Here is an 8730-nt window from a genome sequence, read left to right as displayed (position 1 = left end):
AGCAACAATGATCTTGGAGGTCATCTTTCTGGAATGGAAGATGGAAGAGGGCTGGGGACCTACCTCAGACTTTGGGTGAGTGAGAAATCACCCCCTTTTAAGGCCCTGAGGCTTCAGGGTTTGTTTCTTGCCACAGTGTAATACGACTGTATTAGCTTTCTAGGGCTGCTGTAACAAAGTACCACAAACCCAGGGGCAGCAGGAATTTATACTCTCAGCTCTGGAGGCTAGAAGTATGCAATCAAGGTGTCAGCTGGGCCAGGCTTCCTCTGAAGGGTCTAGGGACAAATTCTCTCTTGCCTCTTCCCAGCTTCTGGTAGCTGTTGGTAATCCTTGGTGCTCCTTGGCTTGTAGTTCGTCACTCCAAATTCTGCCTCCATCTTCACATGGCCTCTTTCCCTGTGTGTATCTGCATCTTTCTGTGTCTTCAGATGGCCTTCTTATAAGGATGCCAGTGCTTAGAGCCCACACTAATCCAGCATGACCCCATCCTAACTAATCACATCTTCCAAGACCCTATTTCCTAATGAGGTCATATTCTGAGCTTCTGGGTTGACATGCATTTTGGGGGGACATTGTTCAACCCACCACAATGACTAATACACCGTGTAATTTATAACACACAGCAGCCCTTCTTAAAACCACCATGTCTATCCTCCACAGTTCCAGAGCAGCTCTGGAACCCCTCACCTCTTCATTCCCCCTTTTTCCTCTTTCACCCTTACTCCTTCCCAGCTTTCAGCCTACAGGGCCATGGCTTTACCATGACCTCACCTTTCTCTCCTACTCTCTATGTACCATCTCTCCAAATAGTCATCCTTTTTCAGGATCACAATAATCACGGGAATTGGGCTGGCAGAAGCAGAACACCCATAGAGGGTAGAGCAAAGGGGAAGAAATAAAGCAGCAAAAGCAAAATATTTTAGTGGATGACTGGGAGTGGAAGGATAGAACCCTCTAAGTTAACAGGTTGCTCCCATCAACTCTGCCTTTTAAAACATCATTCTGGCCCTAGTTTGAGTCTGATGGTTGAGCGTGGGCAAGACCATAGGTCAGGAGGCCACTGGGAAGTTATTGCAGCAGTTTGTTTGTCTTTTTGACCATGCCACGTGGCAGGCGTGATCCCCGATCAGGGATCAAATCCATGCCCCCTGCAGTGGAAGCACAGAGTCTTAACCAATGGACCACCAGGGAAGTCCCTATTGCAGCAGTTCTGATAGCTTGGACTAGGGTGATGGAGAAGGAATGCAGGTGCAGGTGTAGTCCAGGAACAATATTGATAGGACGTAGGAAGGATAGGTGAGGGGTAGAATCTGATCAAAGCTGTGGACCCTATTTTCAGGAAAATGCACATTCAAAACATTTTATATAAATACAGTTATTCCTGTTGCAGACTCCTGAAACCCACTCTCATTTCTGAGGTTAACAGTTCTGGCTCAAGGGGAAGAGTTACAGACCTTTGGAAAAACTACTTCCTTCGTCTGAGCTTCTGATAAGCAACAGCCAAGCTGACGTTATTCTTTGTGAGGTTTGCCTGGAGTGGTTCAATGTTGCCTGACATGAGTGAAGCCATCAGCTTCAATAGCCCCGTGCCTGAAGTACCGGGGCCCCACCTGCGTGGAGACCCTGTCTAAGGGGACAGCCACAGAAAGGGCTTTCGTAACTATTTGTTTTTCCAGAAACAATACTCATTGAAGAAATGCAGTTTCAAAATGCGAAAAGCCAGTGGGTATCTAGGGGACTTCTGGGCAAGGGTAAGAGAAGGCAGGTCCCCAATAAGAGAACATCCAGTACAGATGCCGAGAAGTGGGAGGGCATGCAAGAGGGAGTGAGGTCACGTGAGGCCCCGTGACTCCCAGCCCTGCTTCTGTGGAGCCAGCTAGCTCACCATGGCCCTTATCCTGGTGACCTGTGCTGCAGGAGAGGGCATCAAACCAGGCTTCTGTTTTGCAACCTGTGCTATGATGACGTGTTCCAGCCGGGTTCCCAAGTATGTGGGGACCCCATCCATAGGCTGGTAGGGAAGGGGAGTAAGCAGACTCAGACTGGGCTAGAGCTGCAGGGACTGATACAATTGGGAGTGACCATTTGGGAGCTCCTGCCCAAGAACGTAGCCAGCCATCTTAATTACCAGAAAGACTGGGTTTAATCACGCCTGGCATCAGCAGCCAACTGGCCCCGTTTGGGGACCGAGAGTACAGTAATAAGATCTCTGAGTAGTCGTGGTAACCAGCATCAATGGTCAGTAGTATGTTGAATCTGGGGGCATGTATTTGGAATGAAACAGTGTTACTGAAAAATAGATGCTGGGTTAAGGAACAGGGTTCAGCTCACTGGAGAGAAAAGAGGACAGGAAGGGGCTGAGCAGGTTTTTAGGGTTCTGGTCAGCAGGGAATGGATCGGGACCTGGCTGGATACAGTGACTGGGCACACACGGTACCGGCTGTGAGCAGGGCTGGAGGGAGTACATAGGTTCTGGTTCTGGCTCTGGTCTCTTAGGTGACTGTTTATCTAGGCTCGGGGCCAGATACTGAGCATGGCCCTAATGGTTTGCAACTGGATATGTTGCCAGGCTCGTCTCTCATTGGCTTGTGAGCTTGGCTTGAACAACACCCATCAGGTAACAAGTCTCTGGTCTTCAACCTGGACTTGCCTGAGGCAGTCAGACATGGACCCTGGCATATGGATTTTTGCTGAGACTTAACACCAGGACCCCAGCCATTTGACCCTCCTCCCTGCAGGATTTCCCATAGCCTGCCCAGTCCAGAAATACTCCTCTTGTGGTGCTGGCCTTTCACCTGCTTCCCCCAGAACCCTCAGGCAGCTGCGCGCCACAGTGGGCACTCCATCTCCACCTCCAACCTTGGGTATCACCCTGTGGGGACAGCCATTTCTAATCTGGGTCCTGGAGCCAGATTATCTGGTCTGAATTCTGGCTCTGATACTTCCTACAAAGTGTAATCTTGAATTTATTTCTTCACCCTCTGAGCCCTAGTTTCTTCATCTGTAGGTGAGAAAAATAACCTGAAAGCCAGGGTGGATAAGAGAATTAAATGAAACCATGCATGTAAATCACTTGACCTGAGGTCCAGCACATGTGGATGCTACCTGATATTATTATTATGTTTCATGATTGGCTGATTTGGTTGGGGGCTGCCTGCTGCCCTCACCCCGGCTCCTTCTTATTATGGCTTCTGTCCTTTCTCCACCAAACTAGGATGCTGAGATGCTAACATATCTCAGGCTGAGATGTCTTAATGTGCTCTAGAGAAGCTCTGCCATTACATTCGTGTGAGAGGATATTCTCATGCATATATCTAAAAGGAAGGATGGGGATCAAATTCCATCAGTTCAGTATGATTCTTCCTTTTTAAAAAATCATTTCCGGGGCTTCCCTTGTGGTGCAGTGGATAAGACTCCACGCTGCCAATGCAGGGGACCTGGGTCTGATCCCTGGTCAGGGAACTAGAGCCCATGTGCATGCTGCAACTAAGAGTTCACATGCCACAACTAAGGAGCCGGTGCAACCAAATAAATAAATATTAAAAAAGCAATAATTTCCACTCTGAATGGAGGACAGATAGGCCTCCGCCTCTTCTGAGAACCCAGTGAAGGCGGCACCTCTTCTTTCAGAAAAGCTTGTTTAAGGCTGAGTACATAGGACTGATGGGAGAATGTCGTTTGATCGTTCGTCTTGTTTCACAGCAGGGTTGGGATTGGTTTAAGAATGGTAAGCATATGAGAAGATGTTTATAGGAAGGGTAGTACCATATTATTCTCTACCATCACTAATAATAGTACAAGATTAAGTTAAATTAATTATAAGAGGAAAAAGTCAGTTTAGGTACAAAGAAGAGAGGACAGAGATAGTTCTAGGAGAATCAGTTTAGAAAATACAAAACTCGTAGTTGTTCTAGGTATCTTTGAAGTCACATTTAAGCAGCAGAATACAGCGATGTTACCACAGGCAAGCACCCACTCTGGGTCTGCTTAGTCTATATGGTCTCATAGGGAAGGAGTAACTATCATGGCATTTTTTCCCCTCATAATGGATTTATTTCCTTCCCCTCCACTTTTTAAAAATTAAATTATTTTTAAATTTAAGTATAGTTGCTGCACAATATTATATAAGTTACAGGTGTACAATATAGTGATTCACAGGTTTTAAAGGTTATACTCCATTTATAGTTATTGCAAAATATTGGCTATCTTCCCTGTGTTGTACAATATATCCTTGTAGCTTATTTTATACCTTATAGTTTGTATCTCTTAATGCCCTACCCCAATGGTAACCCCACTTGCCTCTCCCCACTGGTAGCCACTAGTTTGTTCTTTATATCTATGAGTCTGCTTCTTTTTTGTTATCTCCTTCACTTTTCATTGTTTATGTGTGTTTTTGCTTCCCCATATTCTCTACTCCCTTTTTCACTTTGCCTTAGTGACTAAAGCAAGATCTTTTTTATGCCCAATTAAGCTGAAAGCTAATACCCTCTCTCCTTTCAAATTGCCCTTAAAATATTATATCTCCCACCTTCACCCCAGGCCTTGTCTATGGAGTGTTTTTAACAGTATTTGTAAGCCTCTACGTAGAGCTGAAGAGGACAGAGCAATGGGGAGGGATCTTTAGGTTTTATTCAGCTTCCCAAAGTGTTTTAAGCATGGACGTCTGTGTGGACGTCTGTTGTTTGATCTCTCAGCACCCATTTTTTATTCTTCAGGTTATGGAAACCCTGATGTTGCTTTGGGGACCGACCTCCTTTCCTTCTACGCATACTCTGTCCCATTGGATGCAGTCCTGATGGGACTGTCAATTGACGTGGCCTAGCCCTCCCTTGGGCAAAATTGAGTAGGTGACACAAGTTAGGCCAAGTAGATACTCTTTTCCTGGAAATGAAATCATAAAGGAAATGGCACCAAAAGACGAAAACAGCCAGAGGTTGTTCATCATGACAATGGCAATTTGAACAGGTGACTCATTAAATAGTGCCTGACACCTCGTACCGGGAGCCTACTCTGTTCCCTGTCCTTTCAGGTGTCTGTGGGGTTTTTCTGTTTGTTTGTTTTAGCTTTACTTTTGATTGTGAGAGTCATCCCATATTCTTCTCAACAAGTTCCTTTTTGCTTAATTTAGTTACAGCTGATTTCTGTGTTGTAAGCAAAGAACTCCCAAAGACACTCCGATACACTGTTCTTTAATAGATTATCAAATATTACAAAACAATTCCCATATGTCTTGTTAAAAAATCATCTTTTCTTGCTTTAAGGCACTAATAAATTGTTGATTATTGGCATGGAGATAGTTGTAACATTTTGGGGAACTCACCAGATGGTGACATTACATACTATTGTCTAATCCAATTTATCTTGGAATGTGTGTTTGTTAAATCTTGAGGAAATGCCTTATCATCATTAGTATGTTATAGCTCTGCTTTTTTAAAAAAAAAAAAACAGCTATAGAATATCTCATGGGGATAGAATTTGGATGTGATGGAAGCAGTTCTTTGGCAATATCTCAGAGGTATGTGCCCTAACTTCAAAACAATTTATGTCCAAAATGTCTGAAAGCAAACAAATATCCTTAGAAGGGGAATATTTCCTAAGTAGATGCAGCCAATATGTAGATTTTATTACAGCTCTGCCAGGAACCAATGACTTATACATTGCTGTTGCTCACACATAAACCTTTCACAGATTATGATAAATGCTTCTTTGATATGTAGGCACTACTCTCAGCAAAACCCTCAAGCAGTGGACTCTGACCAGAAGCCATGTGTGTGATAGAAAGAGACTTTTGCTTTGGATTATAAGGAAAATTGCAGATGAAATGGTTATGATCAAGTGGAGGCTAGAGAAGATTTTTACATTTGTAATAGGAAGTCCACGGATACTTTGTTTTTGACCAGAGTTATTTTGGTAGATTGGACCAAAAGAAGAAGAAAATGATAACACTGAAGCCAGTATCGCTGATTGTTAGAAACTCTCACAAATTTTGTTTCCTTCTGCCAGAAGGAAACAAAATTTATTTATGAGTATTTTCTATTTCCCTTCTGCTTCCAGCTTTGATTTCCCTCTTTCACTAATGCATCAGTTAGCTATTGCTGTGTAACAAACCACTCCAAAAGGTAGTGGCTTAAAGCAGTAAACATTAATTAGCTCATGAATTTGAGTGTTCGTTGGGTGGCTCTTCTGGTCTTGGCTGAGCTTGCTCGTGCATAGGTGACGGGTTGGTGGGCTGGCTGCTGGCTGGCTTTGCTGATATTGACTATACTGTCACATGTTTGGTGGTTGGTTGGCTGTATATTTGTCTAGGATGTTCTCAGATGGAACAACAAGGCTCTCCTCCAGTCATCTTCCAGAAGGCTAGCCTGTGCTTGTTCACATAGTCATGTCAGGGCTGAGAGAGAGAGAGAGAGAGAGAGAGAGAGGGAACGGACGGACAAGGTAATTTTTGAAGTCTAAACTCGGAAATGGCACACAGTCACTTCTACCTCAACAAGAGGAGCTACAAAATCACATTGCAACAGATACAGATATAGAGAGGCATAAAACGTTGTGGCCAGGACTTCCCTGGTGGTCCAGTGGTTAATACTCCATGCTCCCAATGCAGGGGGCCCGGGTTCAATCCCTGGTCAGGGAACTAGATCCCACATGCCACAACTAAGAGTTTGCATGCTGCAACTAAAGATCCCACATGCGGCATAAAAGATCCCTCATGCCACAACTAAGACCCGGCGCAGCCAAATAAATAAATAAAATATTTTTTTAAAAAGTTGTGGCTATTTTTAATTTCCCACACTTAGGAATGTTGCAACTCTGCTTTTGGTAAATGAGAGGCTTCAAAACAGCTTCAGAGTAGAAGGGAAATAGGTGTAAGAGGAAATAGGATTTGGATATGTGAATTTGATCTCTTTTGATATTCTATAAGAGATGCAAGTAAAGAATGAAATTTCCATTAAGTGATTTTTTTGCCTATTGAGCCATGCATTTTTTAAATGCAACTGTGTAAGATGAAGCTCTGCGGGGTCCCAGGACTTATTTTGATTAAGCATTTAGACTTCTAAAGGAAGATCTTTAAAAAAAAAAAAAAAGGCTCTAACAAACTAGAGGAAAAGTAAAACATTACTCCCTCCCCCCTCCCCCCCAGAGAAGACAATCAATCATATTTAGATGTTGAATATCTCCTGAGCACTCTTAGGTTCAGCAAGCCAAAATTTTGAGTGAATGTGGTGTTCTCTGAAAACTGTGTGATTTGAGTTTTTTCCAATATTCATGGGAATGTAAAGAAATAATGTATTGACTAATTCCTAGGTGTATGATGCTGCCAGTTTGTTTGAACATTTGACAGTCAGCTCCTCTGAGCCCACGCCCTTTTGTTCACCCATGTCTATAATAATGGTGTTGGTGCTTATTATCTCTAATACCTACAAAATGAATTGGAGATGCTTTGAAAGTTAGCCCAGCCTGTAATTCAAATCCTAACTAACTACATGAACTTGGGCACATTTCTTACCTGACTAAGCTCTTCTCTTAAACTCTTAACATGAGGATAACATGAGGATAACTCTAAACTCTTAACATAAGGATAACAATCCTTTTGCATAAGTTTGTAGTAAGGATTAAAGATAATGTATAATCAGTGTTAAGCACATACATGTTTATTTTTGACTCCTCAAAAAGAGGCTACAAACCAACTCTTACTGAGCCAGTGTCAAGATAGTACAGATTTCCCAACTTTGGTCAAATAAACTTGTCTAAAGTCCAGTGTCAGGAAGTTACTGAACCAACAAAGACCCCTCTTCTTCTAGTTGCTTATAAGAGAGAACCAAAGGTATAGCTATGAACTTAGGAGTTAGTGTTAAGTGTTATGCCACTGGGGCCATTTACAAATAAATCATCAGGTATAGTTTTCATTTTCCATACAAATGTTCAAGATCTCAAGGCACTTACAATTTACTTGGGAAAAAAAGACAACAGAAAATTTAAAATGCAGTAAGTATATAATGAAATGATAAATTTGGAATTTGGGGGCCTTTAGGGAAAGATCAATAAAGGCTTAAGAGGATCTTGAAGGTGAGGCGAGCTTCAGGGTATAGACATGGCAAAAGGAGCATCTAAAAGAATGCCTGGAGGGGGATGTAGACCAGAAAGGAAGGTAGAGATTAGAGAGATGGGTGGATGGAGGCTGATCTGGTGGGGAAAAAGTAGATGATGGAAGGTTTTGAAAGCCAGGCAGAAGACCCTTGATGGGGCCAAGGCTACATTATCACTACAATTTCTGAACAAGTGAAAGAAATCGTGAAGATTAGTGTCTGGCAGGGACCTCCAGATTCCTGAGGCAGAGCCTGGAATCAAGTGTCAGTTGGCAGGGAGTCAGGTACATGATGATGGAACCCTGCCTAATGTAGTGGTGGTAGGGGCAGAAGAAAGTCACAGAGACTCTTCACTATTGGACTGTTGGAGAGCTTTGGAGTTTTGGGCTCTTCTGAGCCCCATTTAGTCAACTGACCACCAGTGTGATCCTGGCTCGAATATCTGCTTTGGGTAAAGATTCAGAAGGTAAAAGCTATCCTGTTGGGTACTAGAAAGAAGAACTGAGATTCTCGTTCCTTGTTGTCAACTTGGCAGAACCCAGGGTACCTGCCTATTAGATGTTTCCAAACAATGCCTCATCCTTCAAGTGCTAGACAAATAGGAATTAGAACAGTAGGCCTTAGCCAGCAGCTGGTATAA

This window comes from Pseudorca crassidens, chromosome 6 (assembly GCF_039906515.1).
Source record: "Pseudorca crassidens isolate mPseCra1 chromosome 6, mPseCra1.hap1, whole genome shotgun sequence".
NCBI lineage: Eukaryota > Metazoa > Chordata > Mammalia > Artiodactyla > Delphinidae > Pseudorca > Pseudorca crassidens.
This window is presented reverse-complemented; position numbering follows the sequence as displayed.